Below are 24,826 nucleotides of genomic sequence, written 5' to 3'. Positions count from 1 at the left end.
GATAATCTTGGGGGGTGGGAGGCACGTTTCCCTGGGCCCCACTGCTCCCTCCAGTGAGCCAGGATGAGGCGGGATGTGTGAGCCAATGCTCCACAGTGTCCGCTGAGATGCGGTCTCAGCTGAGATGAAGCCTTGAGATAGAGGCTATGACTTCCTAGGGCTTCAAGATTACACATCAGAGCTGACCGACGCCAAAACATTAGCTACTATCTCAACTGTGTTATGCAAATTACTCTTTCTGCATATCCTTCTCTCTGCATTTGCAGAGGTGATTTCAGGCCTCCTACCCAGCCTAGCTCACAGCACTTACCTACTTCCCATGTTTCTCAGTCACTCATCCTCAGGCCACTCTCTTCTTCATGAATGAATAAAGACTGGGTTCGGCCTTGGGTCAAGGCCTTTGTTCCGATAGCCATCATCATAGCTGGACTTAGGATCCTGTGGCTCCCCATAATTATAAATATGCCTTAGTGTCTTTATTCTTGCCATGGGTTGCACTGGAAGTGGTAGATTGGAATTAACTTGCTAGAATTCCAACACATTTTCATGGAATTACAAATATAAACTTCCTGGGCCTTGACGAGGACTGGGAAGGGCTCTCTATAGTGCTTAAATTATGCAAACAATACCTGGATATCAAAGTCTACATAAAATCAACATTGGCCAGTAATAAGCATATGAAACAATATTGGTGCTCTGTAGTCATTACAGAGTAATACACACCAAAACTGTAAGATACCACTACACATCAATGATTTTCATAGAAAGAGACAATAACAAGTATCAGCAGCTGTGAGTGGTGGCTCACATCTGGAATCCCAGCACTCGAGAGGGTGAGCTCAGCTGGCTGCATATTCAGTTCAAGGCCGTTTGGAACTACACAGCAAGACCCTATCTCAAACCAAAAAACAAAAAAGAAAAAGTATCAGTAAGTACTGGGAAACTAAAATTGTTACATACTGCTGACAGGAATGGATAATGATACAAACACTTTGGAAAATATTTTGGCAGTTCTTCAGTTAAAGTTACCATATGACCCAGCAGTTCCCCTTCTAGCTATATACCAAAACAAAATGAAAATATAGATCCACATAAAGAGCTGCCCAATAATGTTTATAGCAGTGATATTTATAACCACTACCAACATCAACTCCCCCAAATATCGAAGAGATGATAAAGTGTGGTATAGCCATACAACGGCATATCGCTCAGCCATAATAAAAAGAAATGGACTGATTAATGCTATCACATGGATGAAACTTCAAAACACGTTAAGTGAAAGACCACATGCTGTATAATTCCATATAAATAAAAAACCCAGAATAAGCAAATGTATACAGAAACAGAATAGATTAGTGGTTTTCTAGGGATAAGGCAGGGAGAGAACATGGAGGGATTTGCTAATTGGTTTTGAAATTCTATCTGGAGTGATAAAAACATTCTAATATTAGATTACAGTGATGGTTGAATAATTTCGTGAATATGCTAGGACCTAATGAAGTATATATTTCAATGTGTAAATCTTAATAGTACTATCTTTATAAGGCTGTTCAAAAAATCAGAAGAAAATTCACACTAACCAATCAATTTTAACATAATTTGAATGTTGAGTTATACACAAACTCTTTAAGGCACCCATATCACATTAAGAAATTTTCATATAGACAATGATCACATCTGATAGACCCATGTTCAAACACCTATTCATGGATACCAAGTTGTACTCCTCATTATTTTGGGGATCATAATGGAGCTATATTCTGAGGCTTTTCAACCACTGTATTTTGTCTCACATCTAATTTCCTGTGTACTTCTCTTTTCATGGTGATAACTTGGAAACATTACTGTTAACCCGCATCTTTTGTGTAACTACTTGTTGGCTTTGCTGTAACACTTATTGTGATCCTAAAAAGGACAAACCTCACCTTACAAAAAGAGAATCAAGTACTGTACTTCACTTCAGTTTAAAATATGCTGAATTTCTTCTATTTTTGCTGAATTTCATACACAATTCAAGTGAACAACAACAACAAAAAATCCAAGAAACTAGATGTGATGGCATACACCTGTAATCCCAGCACTTGGGAGGCTGAGGCAGGATTATAGCTAGTCTGAGACCAGCCTGGACTATAAGAGGGAAAAGGATCACTGCAAGTTTGAAGCCAGACTAGGCTATACGGTGAGTTCAAGGCCAGCCTGAATTACATGGCGAGACTCTGTCTCAAAAACCAAAAACAAACAAAATATCATCAAGGTAACCAAGAAAGTATTCATATAATGGATATTACACAATGTTAATAACAAACCAGTTATTAAAATGTTCTACTTCACAAAATATACAACATTTAAAAACTACATTCTGGTTTACAAATTATAGGAAATGACTTATATTTAAAAACCTGTACTATTTTAGCCAGGTGTAGTGACACATGCTTGTAATCCTAGCACTCTAGGGATGTAGGGAGGCGGGCAACTTAGCAAGACCCTGTTTCAAAATTAAAAGTAATAAAACTGCTGGAGAAAGACACTGGGTTCAACCTCCAGCACGGCATTCAAGTCATTATAGGTCACAAAGGTTAACTTCAGTAGTAGCGCTAAGTGATGATCTGCATTTTAAGGGTCTACTCCATCTGGTTAATACTCCATCTAAACAAATACAACATTTGGGCCATGAAAAAGAAACCAATGCCAGAAATCAGACTGCTAACCTCAAGCTATTAATATATAGAAATTCTAGCACTATGACTGGTTGACTTAGTCTACAGTGTGAGAATTTAAATTTTGGATAAGATCAAGCTATCAAGTTAGAAGAGATGTAGGTACATATCTTACTTTTCTCTCTGCTGAGACAAAATACCCGATACCCAAATTAAGGGTCGAAAAGTTCATTTAGCTCACAGTTTGTAGAGGTTTCAGTTCATTATTGGCTGGCTCCAAAGCAGTGTGGCATCACAGAGGAGAAACAGTTCATGGTGGGCAGAAGGTAGCAAAGCAACAAGGGACGCCCATAGCTCTTTCTGTCTCTTGTATTTCATCCAGGCTACTTAGGGAGGGTAGCACTCACATCCTTAATTCTTTTTTTGTTTGTTTGTTTTGTTTTTCCGGTACCAGAAATCGAACTCATGACCTTGCACTTGCCAGGCAAGCGCTGTGCCACTGAGTTAAATCCCCAGCCCCTCACATCCTTAATTCTGATGCCCTTGATCCTAGCAATGTACCATGAATCAATCGAAGCATCACATACTTTGGATTCAGAGACCTCTGAAAAACACCCACCCATGACCACATGAGGTTTTGGGCAGACATCTAAACAAGCCATGACAGTATGCTTTCATAATCACTGTACTGTATGTTTTATTACTAAATTTCACTGTACTGTATGTTTTGTTACTATCTCAAAACATCAGAAAAAATATTTCCTATGAAAGCAAAATCCCTTCTACAAACCCATAAGAAAAACCTCTTTACAGTTACACTATGGAACATTTATGTTACTTTTTCAATTTTGCATTTACCAGACTAAGCAACTCAGGTTCATTTATAATCTACTAGTAAAAATCAGCACCAAAAAACAAGTCTTCACTTTCCTATGAAACTAAACATTTGTCTTCAATGTAATACTGAGTGACAAATCAAAAGCTTAATGAATCAGTTCATGGACAGCATTTTGAAATCAGTTCAGCAATTATTTCAGACATACCATTCAAATAACTAAAACTTTTGGAGGGCCAGGGATATAGCTCAGTGGCACAAGTAAGTGCCTGCCTTGCAAATGCAAGGTTCTGAGTTCGATTCCTGATACCAAAAAAAAAAAAAAAAAAAACCCTAAAACTTTAGATTTGGAAAGATATGTCCCCTTGAACTCAAAAAACAATCACTCTAGAACTTCTACTTGAAAAGTTTTGCCTAATACCTCACAAAGCAATCACTGACTTGACAAAGTCTGAAAAAAGTATCATGCTAACAGGCAAAAATGCAATGTGATTTGATTTTTCAGGAACATTACTTTATTTGACAGTATTTTAATGACTTGGCACAATCAAAGAGCAAGTGAAGTTTGCAGGTAACTACTGTCCTCTTTTTTTCACTATTCTTTAATTAAAAAATAGGTTGTAATAGCTTGGTGTCATATTTAGTAGGTACACAGACAATTTATTTTTGCACTAAATAGCCCTAAGTAGTTGTGCTTCTTAAGACGGTACTTGACAGATGCTTTTTAAAGTGAGATTTTCTTCTTTTGACTTAAACTGTCACTTTTTCCTGTTAATACAACTACAGGAAGCAGGCTTTCCCCCTTCTAAACTGTGTTCCTGATTTTTGCATAAGAAAACACTGACCTCAGTCCAGCTTAATTTCCTATGAACGTAGCGCCATCTCACTAGCTAGACAACAATCTTAATGACAGATTGTCAGGGAATTACTATGTTGTACACAGATTTATTCTTTTTTGTGTGGAAGGGACAGGGTCTGCTTACATAGTACAGGCTGGCCTTGAACTCACTATGTAGCCCAGGCTGGCCTCTAATTCCCAGCAATCCTTTTGCCTCACCCTCCTCAGTGTTGGGATTATAGGCATGCCCCACCACGCCCAGCTCAGATTTATTCTTAAAGCTGACTACTGAGTAAATCAGAGATTACCTCAGTCACTTAAATGTTTTAGACACCTTTCAGTCCCTGAGACACAACGCTAACACCTGCAACGTAAAAATGGTGAGGTCTCCCATCGTGGTGGTGCACGCCTGTAATCCCAGCACTTGGGAGGCTAAGGCAAGAGGATCACTGCTAGGCCAGCCTGAGCTACATAGTGAGTTTAAGGCTAGCCTGAGTTACACAGCAAGACCTTGTCACAAAAAAAAAAAAAAAAAAAGAGGTTAATTTTGGCTCACGATTTTATTCTGTGGTCAGCTGACTCCAAGGCAGAAACAGGACACTGAAGGCAGATTCTCAACCCAGGGAAACCAGGAGGAAGAAAGTGAAAAGAGGAGACAAGGAGGGAGATACACCCTCACAGGTCAGTGCACTAATCTGCTGATGAGCATAAGTGGCCTTATGATCCAATCACCTTCTAAATACATGGCTTTCAGGGAACATTTTAGATCCAAACCTTGTTGTACAAGGACGCTAAAATTCACACACATGCCAATGCCAATCAATCACTTGTTCACCAGTAAGGGTTGAAAGATTTTTCTGTAACTTTGGCCTAGGGACTAGGTGACACAAGAATGAGCAAATAGGGAATGTCTCTAGCCAGGAGTGATAATCCAGGCGCATGCCTGCAATCCCAGCATTTAAGAAGCTAAAGCAGTGAGCACCTATCTCAAACACATCAGAAAAAAAATGGCAGGGTGTGCTTTTTAAATTTGGAGATAATTAATTGTAATGTAAGAACATCACAAAATCTTGAAGAACAATGCATGGAGTCTAACTGTAGTGAGCCTAATAAGGTATCTATTTTGAAATATTCACCAATCATCTTGACTACAATAGGTGCATTATTTGGCTTGATTAATTCCTAAAGTGATTTATACTTTACAGAGAAAACGATGTTAGACTTGGAGTTCGAAGACCTCTATTCAAGTCTTCTATGGACTATGGACTGGTTATGGTGACTTTGGGCCCTCCCTTACCTGCAGCTTTGATTTCTGACATTGTAGTTAATAACTGTAGTCACATATGGTTTGAAAATATTACACAGAAAATTCAAGAAATAGGCAATCCATACATTTTAAATTGTGTGCCCTTCTGAATAATGAGCTCTCATGAAGTTTCAGTCCCTCTCCAGACATGCATCTTCTTTTGGTCTAACATACCCATGCTGACACTACCAACAACAGGCCTGTTGATCACTTAGCAGCCATCCCAGTTAACAGACTGAGGGTAAGCTACCGCAATGACTGTGTTCAAGTAACCTGAATGTAGTAGTAGCCTGAAGTTATGTCACAATGCATATTTACCTCACTTCATCTAACTCCAAGGGTGAATGTCATAATGTATTTTGACACAAGCCTTGCCCATCTACTGTACATACATATGAAAATATATATTAAAAAAATACATATTTTGACAGAGAGATCACCCATTGGAGATCTTAGAATGTCTCCCCTGCAGATAAGCAGCAAACATTGTAATTTGGTACTTTGGAAGCATAAGATACTGGATGAAGAGTTATGTGATATGGGGAGTACCTGAAGCTAGAGATCAATTACACGTGCGGGGCTGGAGCAAGACCATCCCTGAGAACACAGAGTGCCTAAGGTGAACCACGTGAACAAGCTGCTCCAGCCTAGAGAACACGAGGCGCCCGAGGCAAGCCAGGCAAGCAATTGTTAGGCAGAGGGGTTTCACCTTCCATCAACCTCCTGAGTGTATAAATATAAATGCACTGCAGTCCTTAGGAAGTTCTTTATCTACCACCAGGAAAGGGGGCTCCACCTGACCTGGCTTTCTGAATTGTGACTCTTCTCTTCATCTCTTCATCCTTCACTCTCCTCCCCAGTAGAATTTCAAGAATTGCACTGGATGTGGCAGTGTGAGAAGGGCAAGACAAAAATATTTGTATTTAAGTTTTGTGATAGGGTGTGTGAAAGAACTCAATTAGTACCTGACCATCATTGTTGTGGATTTAGAAAGAAAATGTAAGTCCCATGTAATCCATATATTTAATCAAAAAGAATACATGCTCTATTTAACTAAAAAGGCCAGTCACTGAGCTGCCTGTTTCTTCTTTTCATGGCCCTATTTATGCTGTCCTATCTTCAAGCAAATTTGTTGAAAGATGAGAAAGAGGAGAAATAAAACTCAATGGTTTTATATACCTAGGAAAAACATAATTATATACCTAAGTACAAATATATCTAAATATCAACCAATAGAATAAAAAACCCAGGTTTACTGTAAAGCTTCAACAAACATGTTCAAAATCTTTTTAAAAACTGATTTTTAAATAATCCCAACTGCTTTTTAGTAAGAATAGCAAGAAATAATAAATTTTTTTTGTTTGTTTGTTTGTTTTCCAGTACCGGGAATCAAACTCATGACGTTGCGCTTGCCAGGCAGGCACTGTGCTGTTGAGCTAAATCCCCTGCCCCTAAAAAAAATTTTGTAATCAGAACCTAGAGACCTGACTTACAGATACTCAATGAGTAACTAAAAACAGCATGAAACTTGGCATCTCCCTCTTAAATTTTTGGTCTCCTTTATTACCTTAAAACTTTGAGCCGGGTGTGGTGGCGCACGCCTGTAATCCCAGCACTCAGGAAGGCTGAGGCAGGAGGATCTTGTTGTGAGTTTGAGATTAGCCTGGGCTACAAAGTGAGCTCAAGGCCAGCCTGAATTGCATAGTGAGACCCTGTCTCAAAAAGACCAAAACCAAAAACAAACAAAAACAAACAAACAAAAAACCCCCCAAAACAAAACCTTTGGTAATCCCTCCTCAGCTCTGCACATGTGTATATTAATCACATAAGAACTATCTGTAATACAAGGTTTATTACCTCTAAGTCTCCCCAGCCCATCTCATCCCCTTTCAGGACAGAGGACACCAAGAGTAACTAATGTGGATTTTAGAATTTGCAGGCACATCCAATTGCAAACTATTACAACATCCAGTTCTAGGCCCCTCCTCTCCCTTCCAGGTACAAGTCTCCAGTCACTGTACTAAACCTGAAGTCATCTTGGATTCCAAGAAAGCAGAGCTTCAAAAACCACCCCATGATGAGGTCATCCCTCCAGGCCAGAGCAATTATTTGGTAACTGGATCTGAGGATGCTCCACGAAGTAAAAGCCAACATGTCAAGAGCGGGACCAAAGTGTCTTCTAGGGATGATGCTCTCTCAGAAGCTCATATAACTAGTCCTGAGACACAGATCAAGCAGACCATGACTTAACCAGGATTACCTACACTGCCAGCTATGCAAAACCCCATTCCCTGTCTTGGTTCCGTTCTTCCACAAAACCCCAAAGCTTCTGTCAGCTCTTCAAGGACAACTTGAAGCCCTTTGTGCTTCCTAGCATGGTCATGCTGATTAAAGGTCCTTCCTTTCCTGCCCTGCACCTCTGCTCATCTCCTGGACTTCAGTTAGGAGACCAACAGCCTAGCCTGGTCTGACAGGAGTCAGGGCTATTGCCCTAAACCTCTGGTAACAGTTTTACTTATCCCTTAATTTTGTATTAATTAACAAAATTTCAAGAACTAGGAAAAGAATAAAGAGGAAATAAAAGAACAACAGATTTTGTGTACTATCTTGCATGTTAGCAGGCATTTCTTAAAGATTTATCTCAAAAACTTTTGGTAATCACACAGCTTTATAAAAACTAAACGATAGAAAATTAGTTGTAAAGTTTTTTATTCTAAATTTTTTTTTTAAAAATATGAAACAAAAGAGATAGATCCTTGAAAATATGACTAAAAGAAGTCTTACAGAAGAATACATACTATTTGGTTCCACTGATATAAAACCATAGAACAGACAAATACAGCATGTGGTAGAAAGGAGAACTTCTGGTTGTTGTTTCTTAAGAATGTGAGGGTGGAAGCTGACTGGGAAAGACAATGAGGAAACTTTTTGGGATTATAATAGAAAAATGGGTTACAGACGTGAGAGGCATACAACTTATCAAAATCTCATCAAATGGTACACTGGAAGTTGTGGATTTTTCTGTATGTACATCTATCTTTAATAAAGTAATCAAATATTGAACTCTAGTGAACAGTATGCATGCCAAAATATTTAGAGGTGAAAGTATGATACCTGCATGAAAAAAATATGATTGACAGACGGGCAGGGGATGAAGCATATATGGCAAAATGCTAACAATTGTAAATCTGAGTAGTTATTTAGTACATTTTGGAAAATTTCAAAATAAGATGAAAAAAAATCAGACTACCAGGAGATCTCTCAATAGCAGTATAGATTATGGAAGGTAAAGCAGACTATTAACCAAGTCTGATGTCAGAATAAAAACTTAAGGCATTCAAGTTCTCTGAAGATATATAAATTTTCTATGCCACTTTTCTTGGGAAAATATCCCAGCCTATTACTTAACAAAATCAGGTTAAAAAGCAAGACAGGATGCAGCAAACCGTGGATAGCAAAGAGATTAAAACTGTGAGCAAGATATAAAAACCTATAAAAAAATTCTCTTAAGAGAAAAAGGAACCAGGTGTGGTGGTGCATGCTTGTAATCCCAGCAGTTGGGAGGCTGAGGCAGGAAAATCATCAGTTCAAGGCCAGCCTGGGCTATCTAGTAAGTTCAAGATTGGTCTGAACTACATAGCAAGATCTTATCTCAAAAACCCAAATGGGTGGGTGGGGAGGGTAAAAATCCATGAAACAGATAATCTTAAGAATATGTTTGCCAGCCAGAAAAAAAGTCAACTAGAAACTTCAGGAAAGTGAAAAAAAATTACAGAAAGTCATGCTTCCAATATATAACTAATAACAATGTGACATGATTTTGATAAGGTGATGAAAGCATTAAAAAAAGAATTTAACTTGTGGTGTTAGGAATGTTCTCTTCAAGTGACTCAAATTCTGATAAAATAAATAAGGGAACGACAGCTATTTAGAGACCTACTGTACTGTTTTATTTGCATAAGCATGCACTGTTTTGAGTTTTAAGAAACGTTTTAGTGCCTGGAGTGGCGGCACATGCCTGAATGCCCAGCACTTGGGATGCTAAGGAAGGAGGACTGTTGCAAGTTCAAGACCAGCCTGGGCAACATAAATGAGTTCAAGGCCAGCCTGAACTGCATAGTGAGACCCTGTCTCAAAAAGACAATAAATAAATAAATAACCATAGCTACATACTTTCCAAAAAAGTTAATTTTAGAAATGTAGAAATAAGTTTTATACTGGCTTATTTTTTTCTCTCCTTTGTCTCCCTCCACGTTTACAACCTGTCAAGCATTTTGAACAACAAACATGAAATGTGTTTGACCTCAAAACATGCAAAAAAGTAGGCCAACTACCTGGGAGGCTGAGGCAAGAGGATTTCACGTTCAAGGCTGCCTGGGGAACTAAGGCAGCCCCGTTGACAAACAGTGGGGGATTTAGCTGTACAGTGTTTGCCTAGCATGCACAAGACCCTGAGTTCAATCCCCAGAACTGGGGGAGGGGGAGGCGGCAAAAACCAACACTTAAGTCCAAGTATTTTTCTCAAGTTGTCATGAATATAATCTAAAAATACATTTTCAAAATATCCTTCAAAACATTTCTTTCCTGTGGTTAAACCTAAAATCACAAAGATATCATTATAGTCTGGTTACTTGGTTCTGTGACACAACATTGAATGTATTTTTAAAGACTGGATCTAGCCTCTCAGCAACAGCATGGAATGCAAACAGAAAAGGGGGAACAGAGTGTGTGTGTGTGTGTGTGTGAGAGAGAGAGAGAGAGAGAGAGAGAGAGAGAGAGACAGAGACAGAGACAGAGAGATGAGACAAATGCCCGCTAAGAAAATTTACAGTTACTTCTCTATCCTTTCCTTCTTTTCAAGCAGGAGGGATAAGGAGAGAAGCGGGGAAGAGGGATCATACAAATAAAAAGTCCCCGTAGGATTATGCTTCAGCCACTACAGTATCTCAAGCAAAGGCTAAATGATTACCCGCCTCATTTCTGTGTTATGACAGATAATCTACAGGTGCCTGCTCAAAAGGCACAAGCTGGGTATCTGTCTTTCCTTTCCTTTCTTAAACCTGAAAAAAGGAAAGAAAAGAAAAGCAGACTTTAGGAGAAACTGCCAGAACACCTGGGATAGACTGATTTTAGAAACTACTAAGGATAGATTAGATGACCTCTCATAGGAACACAAAGATTTATCAGTCTTGTATCTAAGCACAGGTCAGAGAAAAACTATGACAACTTTTGGTTTAGCACTGAAAAGACATGAAATCCTTGATATGTGAAGATTAAAGGTTGTGTTTAGACTTTCCAAGTGTCTCTTAAAATCTATTACATTTGCGATGAAGACTGTCTATTGCAGGAGCAGCTTACTTAGCTAATAAATACATCTTGCTGACAATCCCAAAATTAGATCTCAGCGTCGTGTATCTGTTCTTTTAAATCCTGTCTTCAGTAGAACACTCTTGAACTTCAGCAAGTAAATGTATTTCCTTTTTTAAAAAATGTTTTTAAGTAAGATTTTATTGGTACATTATATATATATATATAAAATGATCACATTCATCATAGAGCATTTGCACCTGTATGTGATATAACTTCTTTTTTCCCCATTCCCCTACTGTCTCTTCAACCACTGCTCCCTTCCCCGTTTACAAAAGCTTTGTTCCCATTTTTTCCTTCTTTTCTCATTGTTTTTTTCTATCTTCATCCAAGCATACTCTCATTTTATGGTCTTTGTACTTTTTGTTCCTCCCACCCAGAATGTTATTCTCTTACATATTTCATGGCCCTCTTTTCTTTCATGTGTTTGCTCGGTCAAATGGTGTCTTCCCAGACTATTCTGTCTAAATTAGGTCCTCAGTCCCACTCTAGCACTAAGATCTCAACTTGTGCTTTTTCCTCCACTGCAATAATTTGTAACTAAGGTTACACACACACTCTGTCTGTCTCTCTCTAGGGTCTTACTAGAAAATAAATCCATAAGGGCAAGGCTCTCTGTAGTTTAGTCAGTATGGGAGAAATACTAAGTTTTCAAAAAATATTTACTGAATAAATGTTGAGTGAATTGCATTGCTTTAGCTTAGTAGATGACTCAGTTAAAGCTACTACTGTAACAGTGCAGAGTTTCAGTAGTAAGAACTTATTTTTTACATGTTTGTTTCAGTACTTATGGAATCATTAAAAATTTGAAGTTATTTGTATTCAACAATGAAAATGCATACTAAAGCATCATTCTTTAAAGCCAAAAAAAGTGCAGTTTCTTCTAAGCTCTCTTCCTTTAAATTATCAGAAGAATTGGTGTGATGTTTCAAATGCTTTTAAAGAAAATACTGTTTGATCCCCCATCTCTTTCTCTTTTATTGAGACAGGGTCTCACTCTAGTTCAGGCTGACCTCAAACACGATGATCTTCCTGCCTCAGCCACCAGAGTGCTGAGATTACAGGTGTGCACCACCATGCCCAGCCTGCTCCTCCATTTTTGAGGAATTCTTTTACTTTTTCTTTTTAATTTTTGAGACAGGGTCTTGCTATGCAGTTCACGCTGGCCCTGAACTCACTATATAACCAAACTGGCCTCAAACTCCCAGTGAGCCTCCTGTCTCAGCCACCTGAGTGCTAGGATTAAAGGTGTGCACCATCTCGCCTGGCTTTCTTTCACTTTGTTAGGGCCTTTGCCTTTATTTTACTTGTTTATTATCTTCTGCAGTTATAAGGATAGTAGAAATCTTAAATGAATAGAGCTCATTCTTAAGTGATACAATGAACCAAATTTATAGACAGTAAGGTTACTAAGTTGTCATACATATACTTCCAATGGAAAATAATTAGCTAATCTTATATAACAGAGAAAGGCTGACAAATATAAATGGAAGAATACAGAATAATTTCTTCGGTGGTTTTTATATACCAAAACCTTTAAAGAGTAGGCATCATCTAGTTTCTCTTCAAAACCTAAAAGGGGTGTCATTATCCTCACTTAGGAGATGAAAAACCAGAGATAGGTTAACTGTAACTTGCGGAAAATCATGTTGGTTATTAGGTATCAGAGTTGTGACTTTCAATCAGGTTTTTGAGATTTCAAACTTGCTATGCATTTCTTTCTGTTGCACAAGTATGCCTCAAAGTGCGGTCCAAGGACTACCGTGAGGTTACCAAGATGTTTTCAAATGGCCCATGACATCCATCCCTTTTCATCTCTGTATCTATGTGTGGCCAACCAACCTTATATTTTAGCCAAAAATATGTATCACACCAGAATATACAGCGAGACTTTTTCTCAAAAAATCAAAAACCAAAAACCAAACCAAACAAAAAACCAAACTGAACAAAACAAAAACCACTAGTTGCTTTGCACAATTTGGCAAGGGAATTCTAAAGTACATATGAAATGAAAAGGACTCAGAAGAGCCAAAACAGACTGGAAGAACAGGGTTTGAAGATTCACACTTGTCAATTTAAAGACCTGTTGGAGGAGGAATAAAAAGAATTAAGATGTGTTCTTTACCTGTGCCAACTCCCCGTGATGAATGTAAATGGCCCATTATGGCATAAAGGCATATTAACATAGTGAAGAGTCGAGAGCCCAGAAATACCTACTTTTTTTGGTATATTGATTTTCAGTAACAGTCCAAGACAATTAATGAGTTGAAAACAATCTTTTCAACAAATGGTGCTGAGAAAAAAACTGGACAGTCACAAGTAAATGGATGAACATAGGCTACAACCTCACAGTAGCCATGAAAATTAAAATGGATCAGGATCACCTGTTCTATGCTTTTGATGTCCTCACATTCCTCACTCACGGCTTTAAAACATCCAGTAACTTCTATACAAAAAGGATATATGGTCACGTAGTGAACACAGTACAACTTGGGGAGAAAAAAACTGCACAAATGAATCTCACGAAATATACAAATGTCATTTTGCTGTTGATATCTGTCTTTTTCTCCCGATACTATTTCTAATTTTTAAATAATTACATTCGCAGGAAGTGCCCAAAACAGTACAGCAATGTCTTATGTAGTTCACGTAGGTTCCCCTAATGATTAACATTTACATAAATGTATTTCATTATCAAACTAAAAAACTGACATTGATATAACCCAAAACCTTAGATTTTACTTGTTTGTATTTCCATGCAATTCTGTCACATACAGTTTTATATAACAACCACTACCACAATCACAGTCCAGACCTATGTCATCACCACAATCTCTCCTATTACTCTGTGTTATGTCTTAAATATGAAATGTCCCCCAAAGACTCATATAGTAAGGGTGATCCCTAATGCAGCAATATTCAGAGGCGAAGCCCAGAGAGGTGATTGGGTCATGATGGTGCTAACAATCCACCGATGAGTTCATAATGGATGGGCTACAAGGAGGTGTGGCCCACTGGAGGAGCTAGGTCACTGGGGATGTGTGCTTGAAAGGTGTCTTGTCCCTAGACACCCACCCTCTGTTTTTTCTCAGTTTCTTTCTGTCTGCTTCCCGGCTGCCATGAGGTGAGCAGCTTTCTGCTATCCTGCCCTTCCACCATGTTTCTGCCCTGCCACAGATAAACCTGACACTGTGAATCAAAGTAAGCTTTTCCCATGTGTGTATGCGTGCATGCTGGGGATGGAAGCCAGGGCCTTCAGACGAAGATACACATCCACTTCTTTTTAAATTTATATTTGTTTTGAGACAAGTCTAGCTATGTTGCCTGGGCTAGGATAGAAGTTGCGATCCTACCTACAGGTGTGCACCACTAAGCCCTGGTACCCTCCTTCTTTTTAACTGTTTATGTTCGGTATTTTGTCAGTGACAAAAAGATGATAAACACACCTTTTGACAGTCACACGCATCCTGCTCTCCCAAACCCATCACTATCAACTGGCAGCCACTAGTCTATTTCTCCTCACTGTAATTTTGTCATCTAGATAATGCTGTATAAATGGAACTATTTATGAAATAACCTTTTAAAATTCTTGTTTTTTCAGTCAGCATAATTCCTTTGGGATCCATTCCTTGTCATTGCTGTGTGCATCAAGTCTGTCCCTTTTTACTGTTGCATACTATTTCATGATATGGATGACTCACAGTTTAACCATTTACTTGTGAAAGATATTTAGTCTGTTTCCAGTAAAACAACAACAGCAACAACAAAACACATAATGTGCACGCCTGTAATCCCAGAACTTGGGAGGCTGCGGCAGGAGGATCACTGCAAGTTCGAGACCAGCCTGAGCTACAAAGTGAACTCAAGGCCAGCCTGAACAGCATAGTGAGACCCTGTCTCAAAAAGACCAAAAAAAAAAAAAAAAAAAAAAAAAAAATTCTAGAGCTTCCCTCCCCAATGAGGGTTAAAGCAGCAAGGTAAATCTGCAGTTAGTTAAACTTCTATTTCAATCTTTTAAGGTGATATTTCACTCCAGTCATTAACTTCTTTCACATAAAATGCAGGTTAGTGAAGTTAATTGCATAACTAGTCTACAAAAGTGACTTATATCTGTAATTTATCAAACAAAGGTTTGCAGAAGATTATAGTGCTTCAAACCTTTAGATCAGACAGTATCAAATTACTACCTTTCAAAGAGGGTCAAGTATAAACGAAAATGTTTCTTTACTTTTTTCTTTTGGAAGGTAGCTGAAGATGAAAACAGTTGAGTGGGCCAAAAGAGTTATCATTTAAATATGCTAAGTGGCCTAGTATTTATGAAATAAGAAGGCTCACCCACTTTACAACTTGACTAGGGAAGTGAGCTTACAGGTAGAAATTAAGGGAAAAAAGCTACAAATCTGCAATTCACAAGGCAAAGAGACAAGTACAAAGATCATAAAATGTTGACTTTTAAAACTCAGGAAAAGACATTAATAGTTATGCAGAGACTAAGAATAGGTATTAAGAGACAAAGTATTAAGGGAGAAGATCTAGCAAGAAATAACCAAATGGCTGAAAAATTACGGTAGAGGACTAGCTTTGAGCCTTTGTTTAGTAACAACTCTTATTTCAACCTTTAGCCAATGACAAACTGAATTAAATTTTAGAAATGATACATATTCATATGCAGGCTAACATCTTTACCAGACACAAGCAAATTTTTAAATCGTATAATGTTCCTCTTATTTGGGAAGCAAAATTAAGTTGATAAAAATGTTATTTTGTGATTTGATTCATTTCCTGTGTCCTTACTACTAGTAAAGAGATTAAATGGAAGATGATTTAATACTTTTAAAAGCTTCCTATTGGGCCAAGTGTGGCGGCACATGCCTATAATCCTAGCACTTAGGAGGCTGAGGCAGGAGGAATGCCACAAATCTCAGACCAGCCTGAGCTACACAGTGAGTTCAAGTCCAATTGAATTACAGAGTGAGACCCTGTGTCAAAAAACAAAAACAAAAAATAAAATAAAAACCAAAAAACTTCTTACTATACTGCAAAAAAATCTGACACATTCTTTACAACTGTCATCTCAGTTTAGTTACCTAAAACTAAGTGATAATTTATTTTTTTTTTAATTTTTTTTTTTTTTTTGTTTTTCTCCGGTACCGGGAACCGAACTCACGACCTTGCGCTTGCCAGGCAGGTGCTTTGCCGCTGAGCTAAATCCCCAGCCCCCAAAGTGATAATTTATTATCCCAATTTACAAAGTGACTACAAACATGAGTACTGATTCTGTGGTTTGGTGCTCACTTCTAAGAGCTGTTTGAAAATTTTATCACCATGTGTAACCACAACTCTTTGGCACATGACTGCCCTACGTATTTACAACAGACCATGGAGAGTGCTAATAGTGAAGTTTTCTACTTCAAATAGCAACATAAATTACAAACTAATCAAATCTCAGAATGGAAAAAATAGAACTCTTACTACTTCCTTATTTCTGAGAATTAAAACTTAATATTAACTCAAATGGTATAATTGAGCATTCTAAAGTGCCAGTTTTTTTAAAACTTATTTTGTAAGGAACAGCAATGCATGCTTTTTGCATAATATTTGAAAAAGCTTATTCTGATTTTATAAAGTTTTCTACTACTTCCACTATGTAGGGCCTCTGTGGAGGATTATCCAATTGCAGTGAGTTCAATAACTTGAAAGGCAAACTACAACTCTATTCACCTCAGCTTATTATTCAGGGTAAGATACAACTGCCTTGAACCCTTGCTGGGCATTAATGTCAGAAACACTTCACTGTAAAATGTTTCATGCTAACCTTAAATTGGTTTAACAGCACAAATTCCAAGTTCTTTATGCATGAAGACCTAATAATATATTTCCAAAAGTGCCTGGGAAGGGAGAGGAAAAAGTGTGCTTGGCATACTGTTTCACAGAAAAGAAACACTCAAGTATTGATAAATAATGACAATTAAAACAGAAGAGCAAGAAAACTGATATGGTCACACAAATTGAAATGACTTGCTTAATCGTAACCCTGTATTGAAAGAGCTCAATTGTCAACTTGCCTATAGCCTGACAGCACAATGAATATATATGGCAATTATACAAGTAGTTCTTAGAACACACATACATCAGATAGCTGGCATGGTGGTGTACATTTATAATCCCAGCATTCTGAAGGCTGAGCCAGGAGGATCTCAAATTCAAGCACAGTTTGGGCAACTCAGTGACTTAGTGAGACCCTGTCTCAAAATAAAAGAAATGGAAGAGCTGGGCCTGGTGCTTCATGCTTGTAATCCCAGCACTCTGGAGGCTGAGGCAGGAGGATCAAAAGTTTGAGGCCAGCCTAGGATACATAATGACTTCTAGGTGAGCCTGAACTACATAGGAAGACTGGTCTCAAAAAAAAAAAAAAAAAAAGTTAGAAAAAAAAGGGACTGCTGCACGTGGTGGGGCACGCCTGTAACCCCAACACTTGGGAGGCTTGAGACAGGAAGATCACTGTGAGTTCGAGGTCAGCCTGGGCTAAATGAGCTCAAGGCCAGCCTGAATTGCATAGCAAGATCCTGTCTCAAAAAGACAACAACAAAAGACTAAATAAATAAATAAATAAAATAAAAAAACAGACTGGGGAGGTAGCCAGCTCTACCCTGGAGCCTGGGTTCAATCCCTAGCACCATAAAAACAAAAAACCCCACATGTATCAGCTAAATAAAAGATATTACAATAACTTAATGTTACAATGTGGAATACACTAATTTCTTATTACAGATTTGAAATATATTTCACAAACATTTGCACTTTAATTCAAAAGCCAAAGAATCTTCCATAAGATAAAGAACTCTTCTGTACCTAATGACCACTTTCCCATTTACCTTGTGCTTCAAAATGGCTAGCTACAAATTATAACTATGTAAGTCATCATATAAATTAATACTTCCATAGTACTCAATAACAACTTCTTGAGGCTACAATAACCTGTGCGTAAGAACAAATTCACTCTCTAAATAGGTATGAAAATAGTGATTAGTATTTAAATGCACAAACTACCCATCTGTCAGGCACAATGCTAGGGGCTTTATATACTTTTAATCCTCATGGCTCCACAAATTTAGCATTAACATTCCATTTTACAGATAGAGAAACTTAACTGAGGCTCAGAAACGGGTCCACGCAGAAACCTCCTATTTTACCGTCAGTCATTTCTGCATATAATACTCATCTAAGAGCACCAACTGCATAATTTACCAATTAACCACCAAGTCTTGGAAACTACTATTCTGGGCAATACATGCTATGGGCACTTCCTGGGGAGTTGAGGACTTACCTTCCAAAGCTATAAATTGCGTTTTTTATATTAACACATACCCATATTTTTTCTTGGTTCTGAATGTATTAAATCTATGTTAATCATGGAATGCAGAGTATCACTAAGCTAGCAGTAGTCTCAGACGCTAAACAAATGGTGTAACAGATAGAGCTTGGATATTTTTTCAGAACCCCGGTTTATTCAGAAATGGGTCTACAGCTTCCACTCTGGCGGCTGAAGCAGGAGGATCACTGCGAGTTTGAGGCCAGCCTGGGCTACATAGTGAACTCAAAGCTAGCCTGAACTACACAGCGAGATCCAGACCACCACGCGCCCCGCAAAAAAAGGTATGATGAGTACTCAAAATCTGATGAGGCTGCCCTAAAACAGAGCTAAATATGGCATATTTTAAAGAACTGACATATGTCCAGTTACTCTAGTCAAACTGGTAGCCTATTAAACATTTCATAGGTCTTACTGAATCAAATATTATATATAGGTGTACTTCCAGTTTGACTTTGACCATTTTTAATCACACAAATGCTCTTGTAATCAATGACATTAAACCAAAAGAAAAGGATTTCTTCAAAGTTACTATTAGGGAAACTGTAACTTTGGAGATGTCTTTTTTTTTTTTTTGGAAAATTTTATTAGAGCATTGGTACTTAGTAAGATAAATATCTTTTACTTCGTTGACTCGCTATCCCAGCACAATTATACCTGAGGCACAAGAACCTCAAACAATTTTGTTTCTTTATAAAAGTAAGCTCGAAGAACACTGACTTCTTTGAATATCATAGCCCAAAAAAAGGGAAACAACGAGACAACCAAAAACTTCAAAGACAAGGTGATTTAGGACGGCAACCTAAGGCTCCAGCACAACAACGCGTGTAAATCTGATCCCCGGAGACCGTGGCACTGTCACCCAACTTTCTTTTTAATGTTCTCGTCGTGCTTTTCCTCGTACCACGGGCCAGATACACCTACATTTTACCAGCCGGTCGGAAGGTCTCGTTTCCTTTCTGAGGATTCTCCCGAGCAGGGCCGGGGCTGCGGCCGCGGGGCGGGCAGCGGCCACCGCGGAGAGCAGAACCGCGCACAGCACCCGCTCCGGGCAGGCCTGCTGCGGCTGCTCACCCAGTCCCTGGGGCTGCACGAGCAGCTGCAGCAGCAGCCACGGCAAGGGCTCGGGAACCTCTCCCCTGCCTCCTGCGCTAGGCCTCGAGGGGTTTGCTGTGCACAGGGCCCCCGGGTGGGGGCGGTGGGCACAAGGGAGTGGATGCAACTGCACCGCCGCAGCGGGCCGGGAGAGCCTGGCTCCCGCGGAACCCGACCTCCCCGCGGGCCGGCAACGGCGGCGGAGCCCCGGCTGCAGCCCCGACTGCTCGCCGCGGAAGGCCACCTTCGCACACGCATCTCTCCCCTGCCTGCCTACTGCTCCGTTAGCGCGACCGGTTGGCGGGCGGGGGAGGGGAGCGAGGCATGTTATTCCCGAGAGCTGGAGGGGGAGGGGAGGGCATCTCTTACCCGCGTTACTGAGGAGGAGGCGGTTGGAGCGCGGCGCGGCAGGGCGACGGCGGGTCTGGGTGGGTACAAGTAAGAGTCTTACGAAAGGAAATTAACCCCATCACCAGCCCGGACACCGGCTCCAGCGGCAGCCGCGGCGGCAGAATCCCGCCCCTTCCCACCACGCATAGCCCCGCCCCTTCGCTCTCTTTCATGGGCAACCGACTCCTTCATAGGCTGTACATCCACGGAGTGACACCAGCACTGTCCAATCACACTTGAGAAAATGACCTCCTCTCCACCTCTTGATCTCCTCCCGGCGGGAGAGAGTCCTGCCAAATCTTCCTCCACCCTCAAGGGAAAAATAACCAATCCGTGCTAAGTAACCGCCTTGAAGGACGCAAAAGGCAACCAATGGCAAAACTAGGAGGACAGCCATTTTGCCCACTTGTGAAAGAGCCACCTTTCCCACGAGTTGGACTCTTGAGGTGGGGGAGTTCCGGGAGTTTTTCTTGGCTGAAGACATTGAAGAGACTGCTGTTATTTCTTCAAGGAATATTCATAGTGTTTTATGAGGATAAAGCAAAAATTCTGTCCCGCATGTGGAGTGAAATGAGACATGCTGCTCAAGGGTTTGGCTCCTCCCTTTCGCGGTAACGGGTTCTAAACTGTACACCTGGTTTCCCCAGCCCGAGTGCCGGAGGGCGGGGTCACTGTTCTTTTCAGCCTACATGAACTACAGGTCCCAAAGTGCTTTGCTCCCCCATGTACTTCTTTTTTTTTTTTTTTTTTTCTTGCAAACCTTGACGGGAATTGTAGTTTCTGGGAGGTACCCGTGCCGCCTTCTTGGGGGATAAAGGAGTGACAAAGTTTGGCATGAGTGTTGGGAACGAGTCGTCTCAAGCCTGCAGTGAATCCTTTTCACCATTCTAACTGAGGTGAAGGGAAAGCCGACTGACCAGGGTTTTCTCAGAACAAGGTAGCAATTTTATATTGCTGGTATTTGAACGCTCTTACTTTCAGGTCGTCCCTTGAAACGTCACTTCCTCTTAGGGGCGGACACATCCCAAACCTGTGGCGGGAGTTAGAGATTCTGCAGCGAATACACAAGGTATAGGGGTCTGGGAGCGGCGTGCTGGGCGAGTTGCGTGTAAAATAGAAAATTGAACGGAATTTAATTAAATTTTAAGAACGAGTAGATGAATTGGGATGAGGCTAATTCCCAGCCCCTAAGGCCCAAAACCTGGAGTCCCATTTTTCTCGTCTGCACGGTATTAGATTGCATGTATGTATTTGTAGAGGATGCTTTTTATTGTCTTTAGACACTGCGTGAAGCGCGACTTCAGATCGTTCTGAGATGACTCCTACCATTGCAAACATATTTCTAAAGTCAGCTTTGAAGGAGGACAAGTTACGGACAGGTTTTGGGTCGGTAATCGTAGATGGTCCCCCCTCCTCCGCTTTTTTTAGTAACTGCCACCAAACAAGTGGCTACAGGGTGCCAACTATACTGCACTTATGGGAAAAGAATTATTTTTCAAAAACTTGGGTATCTACAGACTAATAAGAACTTTAGAGACTAGACCAGTGGTTTCCTGAGCAGTGGGGGAGGCCTCTATCCACCCTGAGAAAGTACAAATAAAAACGAGAAGATATGTATGTGTTTTGTGGTGAGGCATATATGTGAAGTCTGTTTGCCAGTCTTGACCTGGAGTGTGTCCACGAAGTTGGTGGGTTGGGGAAGAAGGGGGTAGTAGATGTCCCTGAGGAGAAGTCTTGGCCCAAAGTTGGCAGTTTAGAGTAACTTGGAGAGTGATGGTTTTAAGGGTGGGGTGTGTGGCCATGGGGGTTAGAAGTTTGTATAGAGTTTGAGTACTGACATGGAAGCAGTTGTGTAAGTTAGTGATGATGGTTTGTGCTTGTTGTCTGGAAGAGGAAGCTTTGGTCCTTGAAAGATTCACCCCTGTGTATTTTGGTGATAGTCAGGTTTGTAGAGTAATTGTAACTGCTGTGGTGAATATTGGGTTGAGGCCATGGCCCTTAGAATGAGAAAGAGGAGGTGGATATGGCTGTTGAGCCTCTAATTTGGCCTGTGTGTGAGCAAAAGCATTATCCTGAGCAATGGGATCTGATGGTGCTTGGTGTCCCCTGCAGTGGATGACAGCTACCTGTTTTGGGAGCTGTGCTGCCTCTAGGAGTTTGAGGATGAGAGGTGCATTGGTGATGGGAGTACCCTGAGTACTGATGAATCCCCTTTCTTGCCAGATGGCAGCATGAGAGTGGAGAATACTGAATATGTATTTTGAGTCTGTGTAAATGTTTATGATTTTATCTTTGGCCACTGTGAGGGCTCATGTAAGGGCTATAAGTTCTACTTTTTGTGAAGATGTGCCAGGTGGCAGTGGACCTGCCTCTATCACTGTTGACCCATTGACTGTGGCATATCCTACCCTCTTTTGAGTGTCTGCGTTGGTTTAGCTACTGTTTATGAACCATGTGTCAGAAGCTGTGGGAGAGGAGTACTATTAATGTGAGGGAATGGAGTAGGGTTCATTTGTAAGACCTCAACAAAATTATGTTGAGGGGTCTCATTACAGACAGGAAGTACAGTGGCTGGGTTGAGAGGAACACTGGTGGAGATGTTAATGGAAGGGTCTTGTATGAGTGTTAGATGGACCTGTTGTATGTGAGGAGTCATTAAGGTGGGGAGTGTCTTGTGAGAGATGAGCTCATTGAGGCAATGAGGTGATGAACTGTGATTGATTGTCCTAAAGTGAACTTTTTGCCTCCTGTGTTAATATGGCTGCTGCAGCAAGGGCCTGGAGACAAGGGGCCCATCTGCGTGCTGTGTTGTGTTTTGAGAGGTATGCTACTGCTTGGAATGAAGGACCCTTTTGGTGTCCTAAGACTCCCACAATGTTGTGTCCCTGAGGGGGAGTGTCTAGAGTAAAAGGTTGAGTTGGGTTAGGAAGAGTTAGAGCTGGGGCCTTTAAGAGGACCTCTTGTAACTTGTGAAAGGAGGAATGCATAGGAGCTGTGGGGTTGAGGGGTTCTGATAAGGAGCTCTTTAATGCTTTATAGAGAGGCTGAGCCAAGGAAGCAAAGTTAGGAATACAGAGGGCATGGTGGTGCATGCCTGTAATCCCAGCACTCAGGAGGCTGAGGCAGGAGGATTGTTGCGAGTTCGAGGCCAGCTGGGCTACAAAGTGAGCTAAAGGTCAGCCTGAACTGCATAGGGAGACCCTGTCTCAAAAAGACAAAAGACAAAAACCAAAACAGAGATGAAAGAAGTTTGCCAAACCAAAAAAAGATAGAACTTGTTTTGTAGTTGGGACTTGAAGCTCACAAAGGAGGGCTTTGCAGTTGGCAGTGATTGAACGAGTGGTGGGAGTGAGAGTTAGCCCCAAATATTTGACTTTGGTGAAGCTACTTGAGCTTTGGCTGGAGAGACTCTGTATCCACGATGTGACAGAAAATTGAGGAGTGCAGCAGTGTGTTGTATGGCCAGGGCATGGAAGCGGGAGCAGAGAAGGAGGTCATCTACTATTTGAAGAAAAGTGCTGGGTTTAAGATTGAGAGCCTCAAGATCTGTAGCAAGGGCTTCGCTAAAGAAATGGGGACTATCTCTGAACCCTTGAGGCAGGACTGTCCACGTGAGCTGTAGGGATCAGAGGGTATCTAGGTCTGTCGATGTGAAAGCAAAGAGGTCCTGACAATCAGGGTATAAGAGGATAGTGAAGAAGGCATCTTTGAGGTCTAAAACTGCAAAGTGAGTTGTAGATGGGGGAATGTGAGAGAACGTGGTGTAAGGGTTCAGCACCATGGGGTTAATTGGTGTAACTGCATTGTTGATAACCCTGAGATCTTGGACTAAATGACAGGAGCCATTAGGTTTAATTACCAGGAGAATAGGGGTATTGTGCGGTGAATGGAGCTTTAAGGAAACCATTGGCTAGGAGGCACTGAATTATGTGTTTGAGTTCCCATTGATGTTTGGGGGGTATTGGATATTGGGGAACACAAAGAAAGGTTGATGGGTCTTTGAGGTGAATTAATATAGGGCTGGTGTGGGTAGCACGAGTAGGACTAGAGGTGTCCCAGACTGTGGGGTTGACGAGGGGAGAAGGGATTGGAGGGGTTGAGGGGGCGGCACAGGATGATTGAGGTTGAAGGACAAGAGCCGTGGAGAAAGCATAAGAGAAATTGAGTTATGGAGGGGATCCCTGGACATGAGAGGTGAAGGACAATTTGGGACAAGGAAGTTGTGAGTAAAAAACAGTGTTTGGAGTCGGCAGGGAATAGGTCCAGTCTGGAGGGGTCCTGTAGGTCTGCCATCAATCCCCACGATAGATACTGTAGAGATGAGGTGCAATAGCCTGAAAATTCAGGAAGAACACTATATGTGGCTCCCATGTCAACAAGAAAAGAGAGTGTCTTACCTGAGACTTCTAGCAAGACTGGGGGCTCTGAGAAGGATACCTTGGTGGGGCCGTGGACCCTGAGCCCCGTCAGTCCTCTTCAGTGCCAAGCAGGTCAGCAGTTGATGAATCTGGCAGTGGTGGCAAGATCTCCTGTGAGGGCAGGGAATTGGATGACTTACCCACTCTCTGGCAGACAGGGCAGTTTCATTTCCAGTGGCCTTTGAGATTGCAGATGGGACCGGGTCCGGGCAGTGGCTTCAGATTGGGGCAGGCTCATGCCCAGTGTCCAGGAGGGGCTTGGGTGGCACCACCTTGTTTGGTATCTGTCTGTTTAGGTTTTTCTGTTTTGGGATGCCTGAGTGCCAATGCTGAAAGATCATGCTTATATTTAGCAATAGTTAATTTGTCTACATTTTGTTGATGATGTCTATTATTGAAAAGGCCAGAGCAGGGAGTTCTCTGAGGGCTGAGTTCAGACTTTTTAAATTTTGCCAGAATGTCAGGGGCTAACTGAGCAATAAAATGAGAGTTGACAAGGACTATTCCCTCCACTGATTGAGGATCTACATTGGTATATTTAGTTAAGG

At 40.7% G+C, this 24,826-nt stretch overlaps 2 protein-coding genes across 6 annotated transcripts in view; one reads left to right on the top strand and one right to left on the bottom strand.

The window, feature by feature from the left end:
- The window catches only part of R3hdm1 (R3H domain containing 1), a 167,802-nt gene extending 147,790 nt beyond the window's left edge, over positions 1 to 20,012 (bottom strand). For all 5 annotated transcript variants that reach the window (XM_013517471.1, XM_013517474.1, XM_013517476.1 and 2 more), the window contains exon 1: positions 19,840 to 20,012. The gene's annotated coding sequence lies outside the window, so the exon portion shown is untranslated. The remainder of the gene's footprint in view (positions 1 to 19,839) is intronic.
- Positions 20,013 to 20,873: 861 nt separating this feature from the next.
- The window catches only part of Zranb3 (zinc finger, RAN-binding domain containing 3), a 224,819-nt gene continuing 220,866 nt past the window's right edge, over positions 20,874 to 24,826 (top strand). Inside the window, exon 1 of the mRNA XM_013517481.1 lies at positions 20,874 to 20,929. The gene's annotated coding sequence lies outside the window, so the exon portion shown is untranslated. The remainder of the gene's footprint in view (positions 20,930 to 24,826) is intronic.

Source organism: Chinchilla lanigera, unplaced genomic scaffold (genome assembly GCF_000276665.1).
Source record: "Chinchilla lanigera isolate Chin_1 unplaced genomic scaffold, ChiLan1.0 scaffold00039, whole genome shotgun sequence".
Lineage (NCBI taxonomy): Eukaryota > Metazoa > Chordata > Mammalia > Rodentia > Chinchillidae > Chinchilla > Chinchilla lanigera.
Note: the sequence above shows the minus strand (reverse complement) of the source record. Positions and strands in the feature narration are given on the sequence as shown.